This window comes from Crassostrea angulata, chromosome 2 (genome assembly GCF_025612915.1).
Source record: "Crassostrea angulata isolate pt1a10 chromosome 2, ASM2561291v2, whole genome shotgun sequence".
Lineage (NCBI taxonomy): Eukaryota > Metazoa > Mollusca > Bivalvia > Ostreida > Ostreidae > Magallana > Magallana angulata.
In genome coordinates this window covers 68,577,433-68,600,871 of record NC_069112.1, presented here as the reverse complement: position 1 = coordinate 68,600,871, position 23,439 = coordinate 68,577,433, and the positions used below count along the sequence as shown (strand labels likewise).

The following is a 23,439-nucleotide window of genomic DNA, read 5'->3' as shown; positions in this document are numbered from 1 at the left end:
TGTTTATCTCCAGCGCGTAAATCGGAAATGACGTCAGAGCGAGACTTTCCTGCCCTATTCCGAAATGAAACCTGAATCGGCTTCGATTTTTCGTTCACATGTATACGTCATATTTTTACGTCACGAACGCAGAAGAGATCAGAAATGTAGGATGATTTCAGATAAAAGTAAAGGATTTACCAGTCTTATTTCTTTTTCATTTACAAGCAATTAAATTAATCAACTGACGGTAGATTGCAAATAAATCTGCACATGCTATAGAACTGTTGCTGTGTTTTTCCAAGAAAATTCTAGTAGATCGTCGATCGGAATCATTCATCATTTATATTTATAAAAACTACTATATTCCTTCTCTGGAGAGAGTCGGAGTGTTTATATAAACGTGTGAGGAAATACAGTTACAAAATTTAATGCAACAATAAACAATTTTATGATTTAAAATTCAGACCTGCGTGTTAAATTATAGGCCTATTTCCCACAGTGCAGAGGCAGCTCTGTGCAGCTATAGCTAATTAAATTTGATTTAGATAGTACAACACTTTTGTAAAACAATAACCAATGAAGAACAAGCACATTCTGAACACTAAAAACTTTCAAAGTGAAAGTAGCCGAAATCTAGAGCATAGCTTGATATGAAGCAACAAGTAGGCCTTCCTCTCAGCTGTCGAACATCAACAGGGAATGACTCACTGATTATCTCATGTTGCATGTCAAGCATAAAATTATGTATAATTATTCATTAACATTATTTATGATATTTATTTTATTTTAAAAAAAATATTTACTCTACAAACAGATAATATAAATAAACTTTACAATTTTGTATAATGTAAATATATTTATTGGGTTTTTTTTCTTCTTTAACAAGTTAGCTCAAGACAAGTACTAGTATTTGTTGAAAATGACCAGTCAGTCACATAGATAAGTGTTATTTTATTACAGTTTAATTCACAATTTGCTCACATCTTCAAAATAGTAGCATGGCATATATTTCTACTAAACCTTCAGTAATATTGTAGTATGAAAGTCAATATTTTTTTTAAAATATGTATGTATTTAAACTATGTTTATATTCATCATTTTATTTTGTGTTTTATATTTTTCAGCAAATGGCTATTATAGTACACAAGCTTAGTACTAAGATTTGTCTGGATGTAGTGACTAGTCTAAAGACTATGACTATAATTTCAAGATCCTGGCATTCTCGAGAAGTGGATAGAAAGATTGTATCCTATACTGAATCTGGTATGATACATATATGACATCATTAAAATTAATTTAAAATTTCATTGAATTGTTGAAATATTTATAATTTCCAGATTCCTAAGAATGATATTAAACTCTATGAAAGTTCATTTAATAGTTAACATCACATGATTGATTTTGCTTTTTAAAATTATGAATCTAAAAGTTGTTATGTTCTTTGTCTTAAGCATGGCTATAGTGAAGTTGCATTAACATTTCAGGATAAAATCAGAACTTGTCCTATGCTTTCGTTAACACGTCAGAAAGGGAGAAGTGGATGGAAAGACCTGAAGGGCTAAATGAATTTAGGGTAATACTTTACTTTGTCTAATTGATACTGATGTTGGACATTTAATCTCTCTCTCTCTCTCTCTCTCTCTCTCTCTCTTTCCAAGCTTGCAAATGTAATGATTTGGCAATCATTATTAAATGGGAAATAAATGTGTAAGAGGATAGGAATTTCATGTTTTATGTGCAACAATTTGTCATCAATTTTGGTGAATAACATTGACATATCGTAGCATACAGGAGCTATATGTGTACTATAACATTGTGCCTATTTACAAATCATAAAAACTGATATCGTAATTTCTAAGTGTCAAAATATGTTTCTTTTTAGAAAACTAATGAAGCGCCAAAGAACAAGAAGAATAGAAATTTCTAAATGTTATTATGAATTTAATTCTGAGAATTGTTGTGGTTATTTTTCTCTAGCTATAATTTTAGATAAACTCAAGTGGCTTGGAAAGGAAAACCAATGAAATTTCTCAAGATCAATTGATAGGAGGTTGGAACAGCAAGTTCAGGAGTATCAACACATGATTTTAAAGACTGAAAACATTTAGAAGCATTTATTTTACATGTATTTGCATGTGAAATAAGTGGATAGCATACATTTTATGTATTTTATATACTACTGAGCTTTAACATGTGTCAACTATGGGGCATATTTTGCATTGCAAAGCCATAGTTTGCACACATATTATATTCATATGATTCTCATATCATGTTAAAATTACATGATTGTCATATAAGAATTATATAATCATTATATAAGCGATCATATAATTTTGATATAATGCCCTTATCATATAATTCTCATATCAGAATTATATGATTCTCATATGATACCGATGATATGATTCTCATATGATGCCCTTTTTTTTATCATCTCATATCAGCGCAATTATATAAGAATCATATCATTTTGATACGAGAATGATATGTGGCGAAATCCCCTGTGTACAAAGTAAATTGTCACTTGGCAATATTGACAAAGAAATTGTCTATTTTAGAAAATCTACTTTACTGTCCTGCGCATTGATATTTGCATTTTTTTTTTGCATTAATACAATAATAATACAAAATTTGTTTAGCATATTTTGTAGTTATCAATAATTATACATTTTTTGCTTATTATTATTATCATTATTCAATATAATTACTTATTATGATTATTATTTAATTATTTAGCTATTTGGTCAATCAGAAATGTTTTTGTTCATAGTTTTCCCAAAATAACATTTTCATGGAATTTTCTAACCTTTACATCATTGTGTTCTTATTTGTTCTTGATGCAATTGTTCATGCACATGTTATACATGTATTACGTCTTTGTATTCGATATTATGGAAATGATGCAATTCAGGATTACAGCGTATTTGCAAATTGTTTTTTTAATTGTGGCAGTGGAGAAGGGGGGGGGGGAGTTATTGTCTAAAGGGAAATATGATTTGCCAGTTTTATATACATGTATGTTGAATATTCAAAATGAATTGTTTGTATTTCAAGAAAAAGTATATATATAAATATTTATTTTCATAAACTGAGGCATTATACATTACAAATGCCAATTCAAATGGGAGGAAGATTGAGTTCTACAGTCTTATTGGTGCCCTTGGTCTCTCCGCCATTATAATATTTATACGTTATTTACATTATTATGAAAAGGTAAATCCAAACATTAAAACTAAAACAAATTCAACATCTGTTCATGCGGCTCTATATTTTTAAAGAGTATACATGTAGATGACATTTTAATTCTGTTTTATTCTAACTATTTTTAGAAGAAACCACAATAACCAATGAACAGACCATGGTCAATCAAGATATCCTGCTGACGTCGATTGCCAAAGAGGAGCTGCCTTTAATGAATACAAGTGTGTAGAGTTCGGAGACGGAAATGCAAATAATCCATCTGATATAATCTAATAAGCATACCAAATGACAGTCTTTTTTTTTTAATACATGACCTTTTTTATTTGCTTGTGAATATACTAACAAATGTACACCAAATGAATGTAATACAAACTGACTCGTTTGAAATACTGTATTTAGGTAATATGAAATTATGGTATCTACGGTTTGTGGGTTCGACAACTGTTTTGGCTTTTTTTCAATTTTCAATTATTTTGGACCAAAAACCGAGTTTTCTCTAAAGAAAAAGTGTAGATTCCTAACTGTTAAGACTGCGACCTTCAGGTAAATACTGATACCGCAGGAGGGGTTCAAACATCAAAATTCAAACATATTCGGAAAACGTTTAAATATATTTTATTCAATAACCACAAGAGTACATTATATATGTTAAATGTTTTATTTTTTTTTCATTTTCAGATAGTTAAGATTTTAAATTGTTAAAATCGTGACCTCTGAACCCTACTGAGGCCAGACGATGAGATCAAAGTTTAAAGCTATACACGCTATAATTTGCGTCAATTTTTAATAACGGGGAAAATGTATGTGTTTGATTACTTAAAAAGATACCTTTATGCTGTTAATTATAATGCTCATTTCGATCACGTAAAAAAAACATCAAATATTAAACAATAAAAAATATTTATTTTCCTGCCAGGAAAGTAATGCCTCCTGATGATTATCAATACATCACGTGATATCGAGAGCTAAATTTAGTCAATCATACAAAACTTGGTTTAGGGCAAACATCTTCATAATTGTAATAGTTTAAGGTGGCTCTATACACCCACAGTTTATTCCAATTTTCAATAGAAGACCACAGAACATACACTTATCGAATATTAAAATGATGATAAGGATACTCTAGGTATTTTTAAAGATTTTTTTTATGTTTTTTCGTGTTTTTGTTAAATATTTTTTAAAATGACAGCAATTAACAAATTGAGAGAAATTTTTTTGTCATATGATGGATATTTCCCTCGGACACTTAAAAAAAATATAACACTTCTTAACATTCAAAAATGTAATTTTTGCAATTGTTTTTAGTATTTTCCCAAAACATAATTTTTTATATTTTCTTACTCTGTTGACAAATCATCTGAAAAAGTTGCTTGATGTTATAAGAAAATGTATTTTAATAAATGTGACATAAAAAATTGAATGAAATTCATTGCAAATAAACACAAAAAATATTTTAAATTTTATTTGGTATGAAAGTTCCTCAGGTAAGGGTTATCGTTCCTAAGTCCCAAGGCCCAAACACCTTGGGGACTTTTCATTTCTGAGTTGAAGAAAATTTCCTAAATATAATGTTGGAATGATAAAAACATACATATGTCATTATAGGCCTGTATAAGTGAATATAATCGCTTTAATGCAAAACTGAGTCAAATAAATAAAGGGGAAAATTGACTAGGCTAATAGGATTTATATATCCCAACCTGATAGAAATTCAAAGCAACCCTCTCATCCCAATATGGTGTCGATATTAATGTGCATTAAAGTATATTATGATTGAAATATTTTCACCGGTTCAGAATTTTCTTTCACAATATTCAACCAAAAAATACGTTTTAGAAAATTTTGAAAAGTTAAAAAATTTGCTGTTCTCTACGATAATCGAACTCATGACATAGACGTTTGTAATGAACCCACTAACCCACTGCGCTACAGTGTAACATATCGATAATGGGAAAGAAACTATTTAAATAATTATACTTGATTTTATTGTTTATTTCGATAAATAATACCACACAACGTGCAGGTGTCACATACCACATTACTTGTAAGTAATGAGTTTTCCAATTATCAAATTAAATCTACTCATTTCACAAATTTTTCAAAACAGCGGTCCCCATACAATTCGCCTATGTTTAAATCAGCCAGTACCGGAATTGCATGCTACCAGATTTACTTTTTTGCGTACTGCGTCATCAAAAAGTGGTGTATAGAGCCACCTTGTTAAAGGATATTTTCAGTAAAGCATAAATTTGTCCAATATACAAGTACCAACAAAATACAAGTATGTGAGTATATATGAATACTTCCTTTAAAAAAATGAAGTAGACCTATGTGTTTCCCCTTTGTGCTATTTTTAGATCCTGTAAGTGTTAATGCAAAAATAAGGGTATCGTGAGTGACAAACGTATTTTATTGATTAAACATGTATGTATTTCAAATAAACAACTGTTAAGCATATCAAAAAACAAGTCGGATATCTAATTAGGCAAACAATAACGGCCACCTGATTTCCGGCGGACATGCGCAATGAGGTCGGTTTTGCTGTTCCTTCATCAATATTCATGAAAAGGTAATAATTTCCTGGCAGGAAAATAAACAATTAAAAATCTATATCTTTGTAACGAGGTGGAATTTACCATTGTAATTTACAGAATAAAGGTAAGTTTTATAAATAGACAAACACATGAGTTTTCACTGTCATTCAAAATCGACGCCAATTATAGCGTGTATAGCTTTAATATAAAAATAGTAACACAAATGCATTAAAAAAATATACAAAGTGCGTTCAGTCATTTTACTATGTAAGCATCATAATGTATTAATATCCTCACATCGAGATCAACGTGACCTTATTTTCCTTTTTTATTATTAGTTATTCTACCAGTTTATTTTACATGTATCTCATTTTTTAATATACAGAGCAGCGTAGGATAATGAGCTTAGTCACTTCATGAATCTGTGATCTTTCCGATATGATGTCCAAAACAGCCTTCATTTAACGTTTAATGAATTCTCAGATCTCTGAATATACATACAGTATATGTATGTAAGGTACCTATACAGTAAAATAGTTTCATATATAAACGATTCGATTCTTCAGGTGAGTGGTCTGGTCTTGGTTCATTTTTTTATTTAAAAGATTGATAATTTGAATGTTCTTGTTTAATGTTTATTTATCTGTGCATCAATCATTGCATTATGTACGGTGTTATACATGTACTACATATCTTTAATGATTTTTTTCAACTTATAAGGAACAGAATTTAAACAAATTACTAAGTTTGCATTTTTGGTGTAAAATTTGTTATCTTAAAAAATGAGTAAATTCATCAATAACTAATGTTGTGTGTTTTTGTATTCATATAGCTTATGAGTATTGAACGCGGCATTGTTTTGTAGAGATTTGCAGTTATTTAGGTTGATGTTGATGCTTCATAATCTTACTGGGTATAAAATATACATCCACCATCGTGCATGTGCTTTCAAAATTTATATACAAATAAATATTTTTAAAATGAAAACAGAGCACTATTCAACTGATACATTATTCATCAAATATATATTGTTTGTGTAAATAACTATTTAATTGCACATAATCTTAATCAAAATCAAAATTCACCCAGTACATTTATCACCTTTAAAGAAAAGTATTTTAACATCATAAAAATCATTTTGTTCTACTATTCACTAAATGCTTTCATTCAATGGACAATGCATAATTGTAAAAAGATCAATCCCTATCCATATTTTGTCTAAAATTGTTATAAATCGTGCTATATGTATGCAGAACTTGGGGGGAAAATTCAGACACACATTGGTTGTAAGACAAGTTATAGATGAGTATGTAGAACAACTAGGCAGCACTGCACCAATGAAGGTTTTTTGAAACACACAGAAAAAGAACAGAACAAAGAGCGAACTTAAATGACTAAAATTACATTTATGTTTTCTCATGCTGCACAACCTCACCGCAGCTCCGTTTTTGCTGTCTGATAAATGAACTCAACACTTGTGCATGATGAAATATGTCATTTATTAAAAATGACGAAAGTAAAGAAAAAAATAAACAACATAGTAGGGGATCAGACCCAAAACTGTTTACACAAAATGTTAAATAACTTATCAATATGCTGATCCCCTTAAAATACAGAAAAACAATATTTTGTTCAAAATTATATACAATATATACAAAACCAGCAAAAAGATGGCACCTCAAAAATAAAATATGCCATATGCAAAATAACAATATTTTGTACATGTATGCAACTTTCTAATATTGGAGTGGAGAAACGGGGATGGTGGTGGGTGTATCAAAACATTACTCGTGCTAACACTCTCATAGATGAAGACAGAATGACCCTACTCTTACTGGTCAGATACTGACCGCATCAAACCACGTGACCGTATCGCTTAATTTGATTGGCTATTAAATTAAATTTGGGGAGAATTACACCATGGAATTTTTAGCAATTACATAATAGGTCACTGGGAGGTTTTTAGACTAGGAATTTGGGCTAAAAATAGACATGGACAGTGACCACTGCAGGGAAATTACATAATATGGCCAACGACCTCTACAAGGCCTGGGAAATAAATGCAACTTACCTAATCAAACATAAACATGAAAAATACAATAAATCAGCAAATAAAATTATAGCATTCAACACATAAATACAATTATTAACATAATTGTTGTTGTTGTTCAAATTTACACTAGAATATCGATTTATGGTTATTCAACTACACAATGAATCAAATGTTTGAATTTCATAATACAACAGTATACAGCACAGTACTTTATTCACATACAATGAATGAAATAAAGCACTGTTAAAGATACGGACGATATGCAATCATTATCCAACTAACATTTGACGTGTTAATATTCATATGGCAGAAATATATATATCAAGATATTTTTAATGTGGTCCGAAGTCTGATTTTTTTTCTCCATTTTTCCTTTTGTTTAAATTAATTTTATAATTCTTAAAAATAAAGACACTTTTTTTTTTGGGGGGGGGGGGTGAGCCCTCATTGCTCATGTTTATTTAAAGAAAGAGTCACAAAATAAAATTAATCAACTCAATCTTTGTCACTTGTTTATGCATTTCCAGTGTTACGTTTGAGACCCTCATTTGGGTTGAATGGAGTTTCAGTAGACGTAAATACAGAACGTGGAGTTGTTGTATGTATTTGGTGGTAATGAGCCGCATCTTTGAACATATACCCAATGCGGTCATTTTACTTTAAGTACATTGTTTGTTTCATTTTGTATAATAACGACCCTTACCAAATTGAACTGTTTGTGGCAAATTTGCTGAAATATTTCAGCAAACTGATGAGTTTACTAGAAAACTTTTAATATTGTTTGTCGATCTTTGCCAGTAGTAGCAAACATCTGTTAAATCTCCTTTCTGTTTAGACACTCCATTATGTTTGCAGCTTTTTCGCCAGTAGTGGCTTACTTTTGGCAAACACCTCAAAATATGCCAGAAGTTTACCACATTTTTTTTCTTTTTTAACTGTGTTATTTCCTGAGCTTGCTAACGCTTTACAGGAATAAGATTTATAGAGTATTGCGCATTCATCAAAACTTTAAAACTGTCAATTATTATTAATCTGTGATATAATTTTGTGTATTTGTAAAGAGAAAAAAATCTAATAAATATTTTCAGACTTAAAGAACGCCAAAGATCTAGAAATGACGTCGCCAGAGTGTGGCGACTATCGTTATCTAATGCTCTACAAAATATAATCAGAAATAATTTTCAAAAAGCATTAAAACTTTCAGGTCTGTATTGAAATTGGTAGATATTTGAAAGCACAAATGTTTGTCACTTTACAAGGATTTTTCACGATTTCTTCGCATCTGTGACAGTACTTTTGGATCAACCCTTGTATATATTTAATATTAGGATGCGCTTGCCTCAACGGTTGCACCGTTAAACATATTTTGGTAAAGGGGAAGAATATACTTTCTTAAATCGAATTTATTGCATTTTAAATAACACGCTTTTATATCAAAGTAAAGCCGCCTACATTTTATGCATCCAACTATTTGGTAGATGGCCAAACATGATTTGTGTTCATGCATAACTGACATAAACAGAAACTATTTTTTTACACTGAAAATCAACAAAGTCGTATACTATCAATTGTCATAACTTAATATATGACATCACTGTTATTAATATACTTGTTCACTTTTATATTTGCATGACGTATGTAGGTATTTAAATTAAATTCAATGAGTTATCTTATCAATAATGATTCACATTATATTTTACATAGCTAAAGTACAAAATACATATTATATCAATATAACGGATACATTTTCAAAAATTCATAAGTTTAAAGTATTTTGCCTACAACTGATAATGCACATTGCTCTGTTAATATATTTTAAGTGGCAGTAAATATATTTAGGAACAAAACAAGAGTGTTAAATTATGATATTCCTTTATACATGAACCGCTTAATTAAGGTACACTTTCCCCCCAAAAAAATATCATGAAAGGAGATAACGGAACAAGTAAAGCAAGTAGAGAGTGGCGCCAATTACACATACTAATTGAGGCTTTGAGGAAGAGTTGTATGAAAAAATTATCTAATCAAGGGCAAAACTATACAATTAGAGATTCCTAATTTCCTCGTATACCAAGTTATTTTAAGCACCTAATTTGTATGGCGGCAATGTTATATATGTAATTAATTAAAGTGACCTTCAAATTGTGCCCCGATGTGACTTAAGAAATACTATCTGAATAAAATAATACTTTAAAGTGATTTCAGCATTTAAAATATCAATATTTTTCTAAAACATTTTCAACTTTTTATGCACTATATCGTAGATTATTGACCTCAACATGATTTATAAAACTAAAAGCAACAAAAATACATGTTCGTTTTATTGTGAAATAAATACGTTTCCTTATAGTTGTTTGTCGGAAGAATTAAAGGATATGTTAAGTGCGGTAATTGATAGTTTCCGCTATATATTAATGTAATAAAAAAACTATTTTCGTTTCATGATGGCTGTTTGAAAGTTACATGTTTAAAGCTTCAGGATATATTTTGAAAGTAAATGCTGATATCTAAGATATATATGTTATCAATTAAAAAAAAATATTGCTATATATTCTATATATAATATTTCATATTATCGCATTCAAATTTCATATCATACCATTGCCATATCATCGCATTGCATCTTAAACCCATAAGAAGTCTTTTGATTATCATTTATCATGAAATGCCATTATATAGCCAAGTACAGTCATATCATGCAAATCGTTTACAATTTTATGCTATGCTAAGAGAAATTGAAGTGAAGGCCTAATAATATGGTATGCTATGGTATGATCTGAATTTTAAACAACACCGTCTTCATGTGCAGCATTTCAAAGTAACACAATGAAAAACCAAATGGACTACTTACATGTAGTGTTAACATTTTGTGTAAATAAAATCAAATAAAAACGAGTTAAAAAAGAGCTGCAAACTCTGTTGTGGTATGCTATGAAGAATAAGAATCTTATGATATGATATAAAATTCCAATGCGATGGTATGAGTTTTCAATGTTTAGGCGTGATATTTAAGTGGTATACTGTCCTATGATATGGTGTATGTCGTAAAGGTAATCTAGAATAGACTGCATAGCATATAATCTATGTTAAAATTGCAGTTGAATTGTGCGCGCATAATTAATATACAAGAAGGGAAAGTAATTGGTAGCAGAAGAGGGGATAATGAATATTTAGTCAGGAAAAGGGAAATCAGTAAAGTTGCTTTCGATTACAGCATCGTATTCCTATATACATACGGCATGGATGCATAAATATTTGAATCATTTTATTAATACATATTCCAGGAATGAATCAATTCAAGATATATTCGTTAAAGTGAAAAAGTGGGGCGTTTAAACATGTGTATGTCTAGCTCTACAAGCACATGCGACGGCATACATACAGCTAGCGGCTCTGCTATCGATCGGTTACCCGAGTTTCGGAATGCATCTAAATGTAGGGAGGGACATAGCTTAGAAACAAACCTTTAAAATAAAGCCAAACCGGCTCATTGTTATGAAATAAAAATGTACATATGAATTAAAACATTCGGGTATTCTATGTGGAATCATCTTTACGCACTGCATGTATCTAAGTACATTACAAGAAACCATTTCATTACTTCCTAGAAGGGCACACCTCCACAACAATGGGCTGAACCTGCTGAAATTGTTTCTGCAAAAACTGACAATATGTTACAAAGACATCAATTCCAATGCTACATATGGATTTTAATTATTTCTTCACAGATTTGCTTCAATAATGCATTAAATATTGTGTTTTTTCTTTACAAGGTATTGACCCCAAAAAAGAAACTTTTGAAGACATTAGGGACCAGCAAGCGAATGACAGGTCTTGGTAGGACCAATGACTTTTGAAATACATCCTATAACAAAGTATTAATAGGTAGAAAACAAGACAGGAAAATATGTAAATTTTTCGATACTTTTTTCAAAACTATATTTCAACACAAATACCACTCCTTTTATTAGCATTTAAATAACAGATGGATAGTATAGTGCACCTTTTCAATGTATCTACTTCCAAACCAGCCAATCTTTGAGAATATGTCAGTCATCGTAAAAGCTGACAGAAAAGAGTCGTTAAATTTTACTAAAAGACGGCTAATTCAAAACCGGACTTTCATCAATAAATTATGAAACGACATCATCGCGCGGTATGTTATCAGACATAAAAATTTCAGAAACATCCATAAACAAACAAATGAGATATCAAGGATCAAAGTTGTCGTCTTGTCGAAAAAATAATATTAGGAAATCTAATAAAAATTCGGAATTATAGTAAGGTATTCCGTTCGGTAACGGATGACTTCAATTATACAATAAAATCACAGTTTTAATACAAATACCATTTCAAATTGATAACCAATAAATATACAGTACCATTAGTGATTCATTTTGACTCTCTAGTTCAGTTTAGTATAAATAAGGATATGTTGATAACCTGGCATTTTTAATTTCCTGTTTGTAGCAAATGTACGCACTTGAAATCGCCAAAAGGTCTACGGTTTATATGCTAATACATTTTTAATGCATAAATATTTATATTTAGTTATTTGAGGAAGCAATCTTTATTTGTTTAATATACAGGACCAGTCATGATGTATTTTGACTCCTTATTTTACTTTGTTTTTGATAAGGAAGAGTTTTAATTAGGGTGGTTTTCAGTTTCCTGTTTGCAATTCATGTATGTAAAAATAAATTCATGATATTTTTTTCAAACTAAATCTTTTTGGTACAAAAACAGATAACAAAGAGTTTTCGATAAATGTTCTGGCTCTTTATTCCCAGCAAATTAAGTCAACTAAAAATACGATTTATGGCTGTTTCATCTTTTATTTATATATCTAACAAATAGTCTACATCAATGTTTTGAAGCGACATGCGAAACGCAAATGTCATCTTTGAATGTTCGTTGGTCCAATAACGCACCAGGCCGTTTAGTCAAATCCTCGGTATTCAAATTATTAGCAAAGACTGGTGAATTACATGAGTAGGACTGACAGTGTCCAAGAATAAGCATCAAATGCTTAAATTAAAAAAAACCTTAAGAAGGATTTAATTCATATATAACAGTAAGCAATTTTTGTCATCAAGTTCTATGTCTGTGGTGCCTTTATCGATCTTTTAAGCCCTAAAACTTTACTTAGCATATCTTTATATACATATCAACAATTAACAACAAAATGCTTTCTTTGGTGATTCATGTAATAAACGCAGTGATTATTGCAGAACTAAATTACATAACCTGCTATAGCAGGTTATGCATTTTATTTGCAATGTCGCCACCTTCATAACCTGCATTAGTCAACAATCACCAAAGAAATCATTTTATTGTTTCAATTATCATAATTAGATTTACTTGGATAAAAGAAAAGAAATAATCTTAAGAGTGTACATAAAAACTCATTATTTTTCGTCTAGCTGTTTTATGAATTAAATCATTTTTCACCTTTTGTACTAGCTGTATTTTTACATGTACATGTACATCAGAATGTTCTACGGGAGTTCTTTGAATCAAGCCTTGTGAATACTATGCACTATGTATGTGTTCCGTGTTTGTCTACAAACAATAATTGTTCACTGTATATCATATATCTTACACGAATAAATGAAATATGTATTCAATGGTGGTTATTAAATAAAAAAAAATGTCACGTGAAAACAGTCCTGTAACAATGTGGTACAAAATTTCTTTCAATTGTTTTTCCCTTTATGATGTTTTAAAATCTCACTGTATGAGGGGGTTCCTTGCACTGAAATATATGAGTTTTTGCTTGCACTTAAACAGCTTTATCTTTTAAATTAGTAAACTCTTTTTTATATGGGGCATCACGCGCAGAGAAATTTAATGTAATACGAATTGGAATTTTTCTGGGTTTTTTATTTGTTTTGTTTTGTTTTGATTTAATTTTTTCTATTTTTTTTTTTTTTTTTGTTTAATGGAAAGTTTTACTAATTTTTTTAAAAGAAGTACAAAAACTAGTTTCTTATATATATCTCAATGATTTTTTTAATAGAAAAAAATACGAAAACCTACTTTTTTCAAAGTTTTAGTACATTTCAGGTATTTCATTCAAATGTTTTATTGAAAATCAATGTAGATGACAAGGACAAGCTTTAACACACAACTATTCATTAAAGAAATTTACTTTCATAAAAAAAAGACTGTTTCATTTTTACACTTAAATAATCAAAACGATTATGATGTGTGATGACGTAATTGTTTTAAGAAGACCCTTTAGCCTTTAATCCCCCAGGACACAATAAGATATTTTTCAGGATACTGAGCAGCAACATAAACACGTAGGTAAACATGATAAGGGAAACAATCCAACAAATTGCCTTCAGTGATCAGCGCATACATATAGGACTGAATAGCAAACGGTTTACAAAATTCATCTTTATGCTATCATCGTTGAAGATACTTGCCGTAAACTATGATGGTTATATCATAAATCAATTCAATATAATAAACTATATATCACCTACGATAATGTAGTAAATTATTTCGAAAAGCATAAAATCTTAACCCTCAAATTACATTACGAATGTACTGTGGAATCATTAGATTTCGTGATGGCTCAATTTTCATGGAATTCATGGGTACCTCTCATCCACGAATTAACATCCTCCACGAATTAATAAATTAGGGTAATAAAGTCACATATCCTTTGTAGGTTTAAGAGAATACACGAAATTACGTTCCCATGAACCTGTAACATTTAAGCAATCCGCGAAATTTTATGATTCCACAGTATATGAACAAGGTTATTTAACCAATAACAAATAAAATGATCAAAGATTCCAGCATATTCAAAACGTTGTATATTAACAAATATGCAAATAAGTCAAAACCAAATAAACAGGTTTGGACTTTTATAATTTACACTGACAAAAAACATGTTTCTTCACTAAGATGTACTTTAAAAGTATAACCAAAATAAAATACAAAAAGATCCTATTCCGCCCATACATTTTATTTTTAAAATAAGGGTTTGATGCTTATGTTCCATCAATTGGATGATGATATGTTTTCCTCCAAAATATTGTTATAAGCACTCAATTTAAATACGTATACTCATGAAAAACAGCAGTTATTGAAGCCGTACTGGATTCTATCCATGACAAGAGTGGTCAAAGGAATATGTTGCCATTGCTTCTGATTTGTTCCTGTACGTTGTCAGTTTTTGAAACTAGACAAGGAACACGGCTACTAGAGTTTGGCAACTTCCTAAAAGGTTCACACCTAGGTAACAACAATTTTCGATTAAAGTACGAAATCTCAAATTCGTTTTGCAGTTTGTAATTTCATAGTAAGGTACTGTTCTGTTTAATGCATATACTGTTTGAATACCAAAATCGTGACAGTAGGTATTCAACAAAAACCTGGTAATCACTTCTGATAAGAATTTTTGATTATATGTACTTGTATTATTTCTAACTCTGTAATTTGAAAACCAGGCCAGCATCTTCAACATATATCCAAGGAATATAAGAATAATTATATAATATTCTTATCGTTAATGGTTGACATGCAATGAATTTTTTGTTGAAAGAATGTTGATGTCGTTAAAAGTGTTAAGTCTGCAAAACTATTAAAATGCAGAATTTATATGGCAAAATTATAATAAGTTTATTAGCATTAAGCTGTACCAGCATATTTACACACATTAAAAAAAGGTGGATAATCCCAATGTAAGATTTTTCTCAAACCTAGGTTTTTTTTTATTTTAGTGATAAATGAAAATAATCTCTATGTATGCGTATAAAATTAATAGAATCATTCATTAGTAAACTTACACCGAGGGGAAAGATTCATCGTCTAGGACGAGGCTTTGCCGAGTTTTACACGGTGAATCTTGGCCCCAATGTGAAATGTCATTATATCCCACACGAGTTTATGATGAATGGTTATTTTCTCCCATTATTTTACATTAAAATTTATGTCTGACAACTTTCTGTTATGATGTTCAAAAGACTACGTTCGGTTCATCCCTCCGTGTGCTTCAAACAGTTCAAGTCAAAATGAGACCATACGACAATTTTGGATTTTTTTTTTCAATGAATTAAAAATATGATGAAGTGTAATTTATTAAGCAAAACAATTACTTGAAGGATAATCTCAATCAGTAATTTAATTCCCTAGAGCAGAAAACAATTGTTTAAGTTTTAAAGCGAGGTAGTAATACACAGTGTTAACAACAGAAAAAAATACAGATAAATTTCGCACTATTGTCTCACACTGGACAAACCGATCTCACATGGGTGATAATGCGAGAAAAAATCACCCCAATCATTTCAGTTTGTATATCAGCTCTCTCTCTCTCTCTCCCTCCCTCCCTCTTTCTCTCTCTATCTCTCTCTGTGAAGTTTTTTCTCGAGTTTCATATGATATACGGTTGGTAAAAATTAATTTAATCTGATCTTGTTTGTTTCCTACGAGGACATTGTTTGATAAACATAATATTTGTAGCATCGATTAATTCTTTACATAACCGAGTTTAAATGATAGACATACATCATTAAATATGAACTTAATGCAATCGCTCTTTACCGCTGCGACTCGAGTACGATCCCCGTGATCGACAGTGGTTGTATGTGATAGGGTTTAGCGGACACGTGGGTTCTCTCCTGGTACTCTCTTCCAACACCAATGACCCCCTCGCGCTTACATCCGTGACAACGAGGGATATAAATATTACTTGTAGAGCTTGTTTATCAATCGTTTTGAAATAAATAATGATCAGTTTTTTAAAATGTATGGGATAAACGTGTAACAGCATAAACAAACACATTCCATATTACTCAGAAAACCGAAATTATGTTATGCTTTCTAAATAATTCATTCAATATCATGTTAAAGAGAAGCTCTAAGTATTTTAGAAGAAACGTTTTAAATTTCAAATGTATATCTGGGAAAAAAATATGAAGTAAATATCAATTTATTAATATACTCTTGATATCAACTCTAATTCCACTCGTCAAATATTGTACAATGTATGCTTATTATAAATTTCCGGTATAACACTAAATATAAACTATGTTCAAAAGTTTGTTTTTCAATATTCTGTTTTGCTTAACTTTGTGCCGATGTTTTCAATAATGATTTGGCAGTGTTTTTTTACGGGATTTTTTGCAATCTCAAGTGCATATGGTGAGTTCTGAAATAATAATGTTCATGTTGTTAAACTTTTTAGGGTTTCTCTTCTTTTGATATTTATACGTACGGTTTAATGTATTTAATTGTTCTTTTATTTTGATAACCAATATGCAAACAATCAAATTGAACAAAAATACTGAAATGTTGTGACAATGATTTTTGATCTAACAAAGGCACAATATCAAAGCAACGACTGCTATGTTTTTATATTTTATATCAAATAACATTCAATGTTTATTTTAAGAACAGATTACGAGTTTTCTTGAATTATGCAGAAAAAAATCCAGTGTAAAAAGAAAATTGTTATGAAATTCTAAAGCCCATAGCATAGGTGATGTTGTGTTTTAAACAGCACAACAAAACAAAAGAAAATATCATACAATATTCACAATAACAAGTACTTTTTTTCAATTTTTACTAGAAACTCAGAATTGTTACCTTTTGCCGATAGCTTCTTCTATAGACATAGACGGAGACCACTGTTTTATGTTACTTAAGGCATCCGATCCATAATAGCCTCAGATTCAATGAATCTGGGTGCATAACAGATATGTATGGGCTTAATACTCAGTATACTTGGATATAATTTTCCTATTTATGTAACAATATGTAAGAGTCGAATGTGTGCTAATTAATGACCTTTTCCTTTATTTGAAGAGTTGTCCCCCTTTGCTTTTATTCTATAAAAATTAATTCTAAAAAAATATACACGGTATAAAATTTATTTTTATCAGTGTTTGTATTCCTAATGATAATATACATCTTTCCACCAAAGCATTTTTTGATATTCGTAGTTATTACTTTTTTATTTTAAAAAATGTGCTTGTCTCCATAGACCTTAATGCAATCTTCATTTATTAATTACTGCTTAGTTAATAATATTATTATAAATTTCTCTCGGTAAATCTTTTTCTACTCTTAAATGCTTTATTTAAATATCATTTATTAAATACATGATGAATATTCAAGGTTGGAAAAAAATTGGTCCTAATATGGATCGGATACCTTAATGTCACGAAGATGTGTTACAACGAACTTTAAAAAATGGCGCACTTTGAAAAAAAAATGTTCAATAGGCGCTAATGTTGAAACTAAGTTCAACGCACTTTGAAAAAAAAAATCAAAATTCGTTGATATCTGAAATATTAACGTAATTTGAAGAAAAAAAACCAGTGTGTGATCGAGAAAATTTATACCTTTGTATGCAATAACTGATTCTATTAAGATTGTTTGGTTCAATGCATGGGATATATTTAAAAAAAAGAACCCATTAACTTATCAAGAAATAATACATGTTACTCGTATCATTTCATATATTTTACTATTGATAATTTAATCGTTGTGTGTATTGACAGTTAACGTTGCTCTCAACAAGCCATCATACCAACAGTACCCATTAATACCAGGAAATGACAAATATGATGCTAGTAATGGTGTGGACGGACGTAAATCTGACCTAAGGTGGGACGGTGGTCAATGTTCAGTATCAAACGACGAGCCAACCGCCACATGGTGGGTTAACCTGACAAGGATCCAAAGAATCCATCACATCACAGTCTATTTCATGACGAACAACAATGGTATTTTCAAAGTCATTTGTATTAGTAATATCAAGTCAAATCCATACATGAAATAATTGTGAATAATGCTTAAAACAAATATAGTTTAAACATATGAAAGTCATGTAATTTTTGCTTGTTTTATTAAGCACAAGGTTTGCTGTGTATTTGCAACAACGCTTAATGATAATAAGTTATACCACTATGCAGCGATTTTTCATTAGCGGTTGATGATGTCATCTATTAATACAGGAAAATATAGCATTAGGCGTTGCAACTTCAATGAAATATATTTATCATCAAGTTGCGTTTTATCATTAGAAATGGATATACTGTCAGACCATGTTAAGTTTTTGAAAAATTATTTGTTGTTTGGAAACTTTACTATATTAATAAACTAAGTTTGTTTTGGAGAATTGTATGGGGGGGGGGGGGGGGCTTGACGGGTAACATCTATAACCAAAACACTCTCTAGACCCGTATATGCAAAAAAAAAAACTTGATTTAATCCCGACAAAATGTTTATGACGACATGCAATGATAAATATATGTTAAACAACATCGTTTTAATTTTCTTTTGATTTTAGTCCTAAAACTGTTTCTAATCCCACGATATGTATAGTTGCTTGGCATTTGATATTATTTTAGTTTGAATAAATCGTAATCAATTCTTATAATTAGAAATGAAAAAAAATACGCGAAAGTCTATCCTTTTTTACAAATTTTATTCGATGGGTATTGCATAGGATGTATTTAATCTTGACAGTTATTCTCAATGCATTTTTTTTTAAATCCCATAGTCTATGTTTTCAATAGTTTTTTTTAACATTTTATACAGGTTCTAAGTATTGGGAAAAAGTCCTTGCTGGTCGTTTTCTTGGATTCTCTGTTTATGTCTCCAATAAACAGATATATCCAAGGAACGTTATGTTTTAAGGACAATAACTTCTTTAGAAATACACTACCCTCTGTTTTCACAACAAAGTGTTTTGTTCATGGACAATATGTCATCTACTTCAACGAAAGACTACCGGGAGTTGTCTACCCTACCGGTTATGATCGTAATGTAAGGAGTGACCTATGTGAAGTGGAGGTCTTTGGTGAGCGTTCTTTATAATTATATTAACCTTCAATATAATTAAATCCTTTGACAATTCATCTTGTGCCATTTTTGTTTTTAATAGCTAACATATTCACAGTCATAATAACTCATATTGACTGAATATAACTCAAATATTGCATATCATTTAGTCACATTTCAATACCCAATAATTTCATTTTACTTGACATAATCAAATATATATTCATGCTTTGTTTTTGGTTCTGTTTATTTTTGTTCTTTTTTATATTCATTGTTTTTCTAACTTCCTTTTTGCAGAAAAGTATTTAGTTATGATTAGAAACTACATTGTTAATGCAATTTTTAACCCAGGCAGAGAAAAAAAACTTTCTGCATATCCGTCAATAGAAATATATTTAGAGATCACGATCAGAAATGTGTCCGTCAGTTTCCATTCTAAAAAAAGTTTTGTAAAACCTAAGTTCAAATAAACAAGCATTCTGAGACTACTGCATAAGCAATACAGGTCCCCTACCGGTTTGTAGAAATTTGAGAAAACAATGCACTGTTATGCAGAATATCATTTCTTACCGTCTCCTGTACCCCGGATCAACACACCAACCCGATAACGTACCCGATTGTATTTATACAAAAAATTATGTCGATAAAATTTACAACACAATGCTTGACACTATTTTACAGAAAAAAGTATGGAAAACTGAAGTGGGACAGACAGACAGACGGACTGACTGGCGGACGCAGAGGAAAAGCTAAAGTCCCCTCCGATGAAAACCGGTAGGGGACTAATAACATATCTAGGTTTTTTTTCCTGAGAGGATCACGGATTTTACACGTTTATATTTGTTAGCTCTGTACTATATTGTCGATTGTCAAAATGAACTCGTATTCCTTTAAATCCAGTTTCTTGAATTATATTTCTACCATTCAGTAACTAGAATGCAATCGAACGTACAAATAAGAGAGTAGCATTGCTATCAAAATACTTTTTTATCGATGACAGTTAAACCCTTTGGACACCTACACCTACCCCCCCCCCCCCCCCCATCCAGAAAACCTAGTAAAAAAAATAAAATTATCAACATCAACAGTGACAAAATGGGAAGCATAGGTGCCCCAAGAAACTCACTGCACTTTCCATGCAAATCAATGAAAAAGTACTCAGTAAAAATTAATTAACAATATATGAGGATGTTGTAGGATTTTGTGTAATATTAAACTTTGATCCAAAGGATGCCCAGAAGAAAGGTTTTACGGATCTAACTGCTCCATTCCCTGTCCAGACTGTAACTGTCAATACTGTCACATAGAGACGGGCATCTGTCAAGATTACAAACCTGAGTACCATTTCATCGCTGTGAACTTGGTATGAAAGAAATTTTAAAACATATAAATTATTACGTATATACGCTTTTTATCATTTTATCACTAACAGGTATTACTAAATATTTTTTTTTACATAAAAACAACAACTGCATTGCGTAAATACATTCATTACATGTATTAAATGTGGGTGTATTTTTTCCATACAATAGTAGCTATGTATTTAATTATTGGCTGCTTACTTTATATGTCCTTGATCCTACAATTTTCAAACGCTGGACAGCTAATTCGAATACGCCTATTATATTAAAAACCCCAAAAAAAAACCAAACAAAAAAACTGATAAAAACTGAAATAAGTTATTATAATTGCGTAGTAATTGAAACCCTACACATTGTATACTGTTTTTTTTTTAAATAACAAAACAGTGTCACTGGGTTTAGTAGCTGTATCATCAATTACAAATCGAATATGTGGTTTTGAAGCTTATATAAGTTTTATTCTGAATATTCAATATAATACATATATTAAACATGACCTATGCATATTATTTTTGATGTTCATTATACATTACAGATGATGTTCATTATACATTACAGATGATGTTCATTATACATTACAGATGGGAGATTAAATGAGAGGAATATTGAGTTTTACAGTCTGATTGGTGCCCTCGGCCTATCTACTATCATAATAATAGTACTTATAATTTGCCAAAGAATGCAAAGGTAAATACGGACATAAAAGTTTGTTTGTTTTTTTTCCTAATCTGTCCCTGCTGCTTTATACATTTAAATGCGTGTACTTGATAAAAGGTTTAATATGTAATCTAATTGACCATTTCAAGAAGAAACCACAAGAACCAGTCGACAGACGATACACCATTTCGACATACCGCCGCTGTTGCTAACCAAGGAGGCGCTGCCTTTGGTAGTTACATGGATTCTGTAGAACACATTTCATGTCGCCTGTATGATGAAATCCAAGACAAAATGTAACATACATATCTGTGGAATAACAGTTTTCTGTATGTTATTTTTTCAAATGTTTTGTTTTGCTTTTTTTTGTTTTCTTTCCTTGTTAATTTGTTTTTTTCTGTTTGATTGTTTGACTTGTTTTGTTATTTAATTTTTGTTCTTTTTAATTATTTTGGATGAATGAAGATCCGATTTCAGAATCGTTTTGGATCCAAAAGTAGACAAGAATGATCAGAATATGAATTGTGAATTTTAAAAGAATTACTTTAATATTGCTAAAACTTTCAAAAACATACATTTTTACGCATATGTTGTGTATCAAAGGTTAAATGATTACTAGTTTGTATACAATCTCTATATTTTGGTAAATAACCACTAAAATTAATGTTCTGCACCACAAAACGTCTTGATAGTACAGTATATAACTTGATTTTTTTTTTTAAATACATCAAAAATACAAATTCCTTATCTTAAATAGCATCTTATCAAATCAAATAATCGTAAAACATTATACAATGTGATATGATATAATGTTAAATACATTAATCTTGAATCTTGATATTAACCATCATTTCTCAGAAGCTGTTTAACAATGATATCACTCAAATGAGACAATTCCCGCATTTTTGCAAACAGATAGATATACATGGCAAGTCATTTTCTCAATTTTTAGCATTTGAAAGTATATATCGCAGGTCTGCTAAGGTAATTTTTTTTATATTTTGAACATAACATTTGGAGTGAAATAAATTACTTGTGCAATCATGCGTTTGACGTTTCACAAACCGTCGACATACATCAATATCATGCTCCAAAACTTTTACTTTTAAAAGCAGGCAATTTTAAAGGCTTCATTTCTACAATATGGCGTGAATCTGGAGATTACCGTTTACACACTTTTTTTTCAATAAGGTTTTTACTGTATACAACGTACTTTTAGAAGATTTATATAAAACTGCAGTTTTGTGGCGGAGAAATTCATAACACTAGATATAGTCCTTTTCCGTCAGACATTAGCTCATATTTCTGTTTAAAGAATTTTGTGAATCATGTTTTATTTTTTAATATTTCTCGCTTCTTATAATACAAGTATAGTTACTATTTTAGCTCTTCGTTCTTGATGTTTATCTATTGGTGAAACCCGTGTGAACACATGGTACTTAGATCGTGCAAGTGTAAGTATAGAGGCTACAATAACTGTGAAAATAAATGACAACAAATACACAATTGCAGCATAATGTTCGGTGCGAGAGTACACATCCTTAATTATGTTTTTTTTTCTTCATCTCATTCATACATTATTTTAAACAGACTTCTATGTTTGCATGCTTTTAAAGATTTTTTTTTAATCTAATTAAAAATTTTTAAACAATGTATTAAGTCCAAATATATGTTATTGTGTTAACAGGGATTAAAAGCTTGCTTAATGGTAATGTTTCATAGAAGTGTTTTCGATCGTGGGATCAATCACTTTTCTAGGCTGATGTGACTGTGTTTAAGTTTTTTTTATATTTGCTATGAATCATACATCTTCCATCTTACATGTGTTTTTAAAAATGTATAATTATTT

The 23,439-nt window shown here is 30.2% G+C and overlaps 1 pseudogene; it reads left to right on the top strand.

Moving 5' to 3' along the window:
• Positions 1-18,496: 18,496 nt before the first annotated feature.
• LOC128173558 (uncharacterized) lies at positions 18,497-23,113 on the top strand (annotated as a pseudogene).
• Positions 23,114-23,439: the final 326 nt, after the last annotated feature.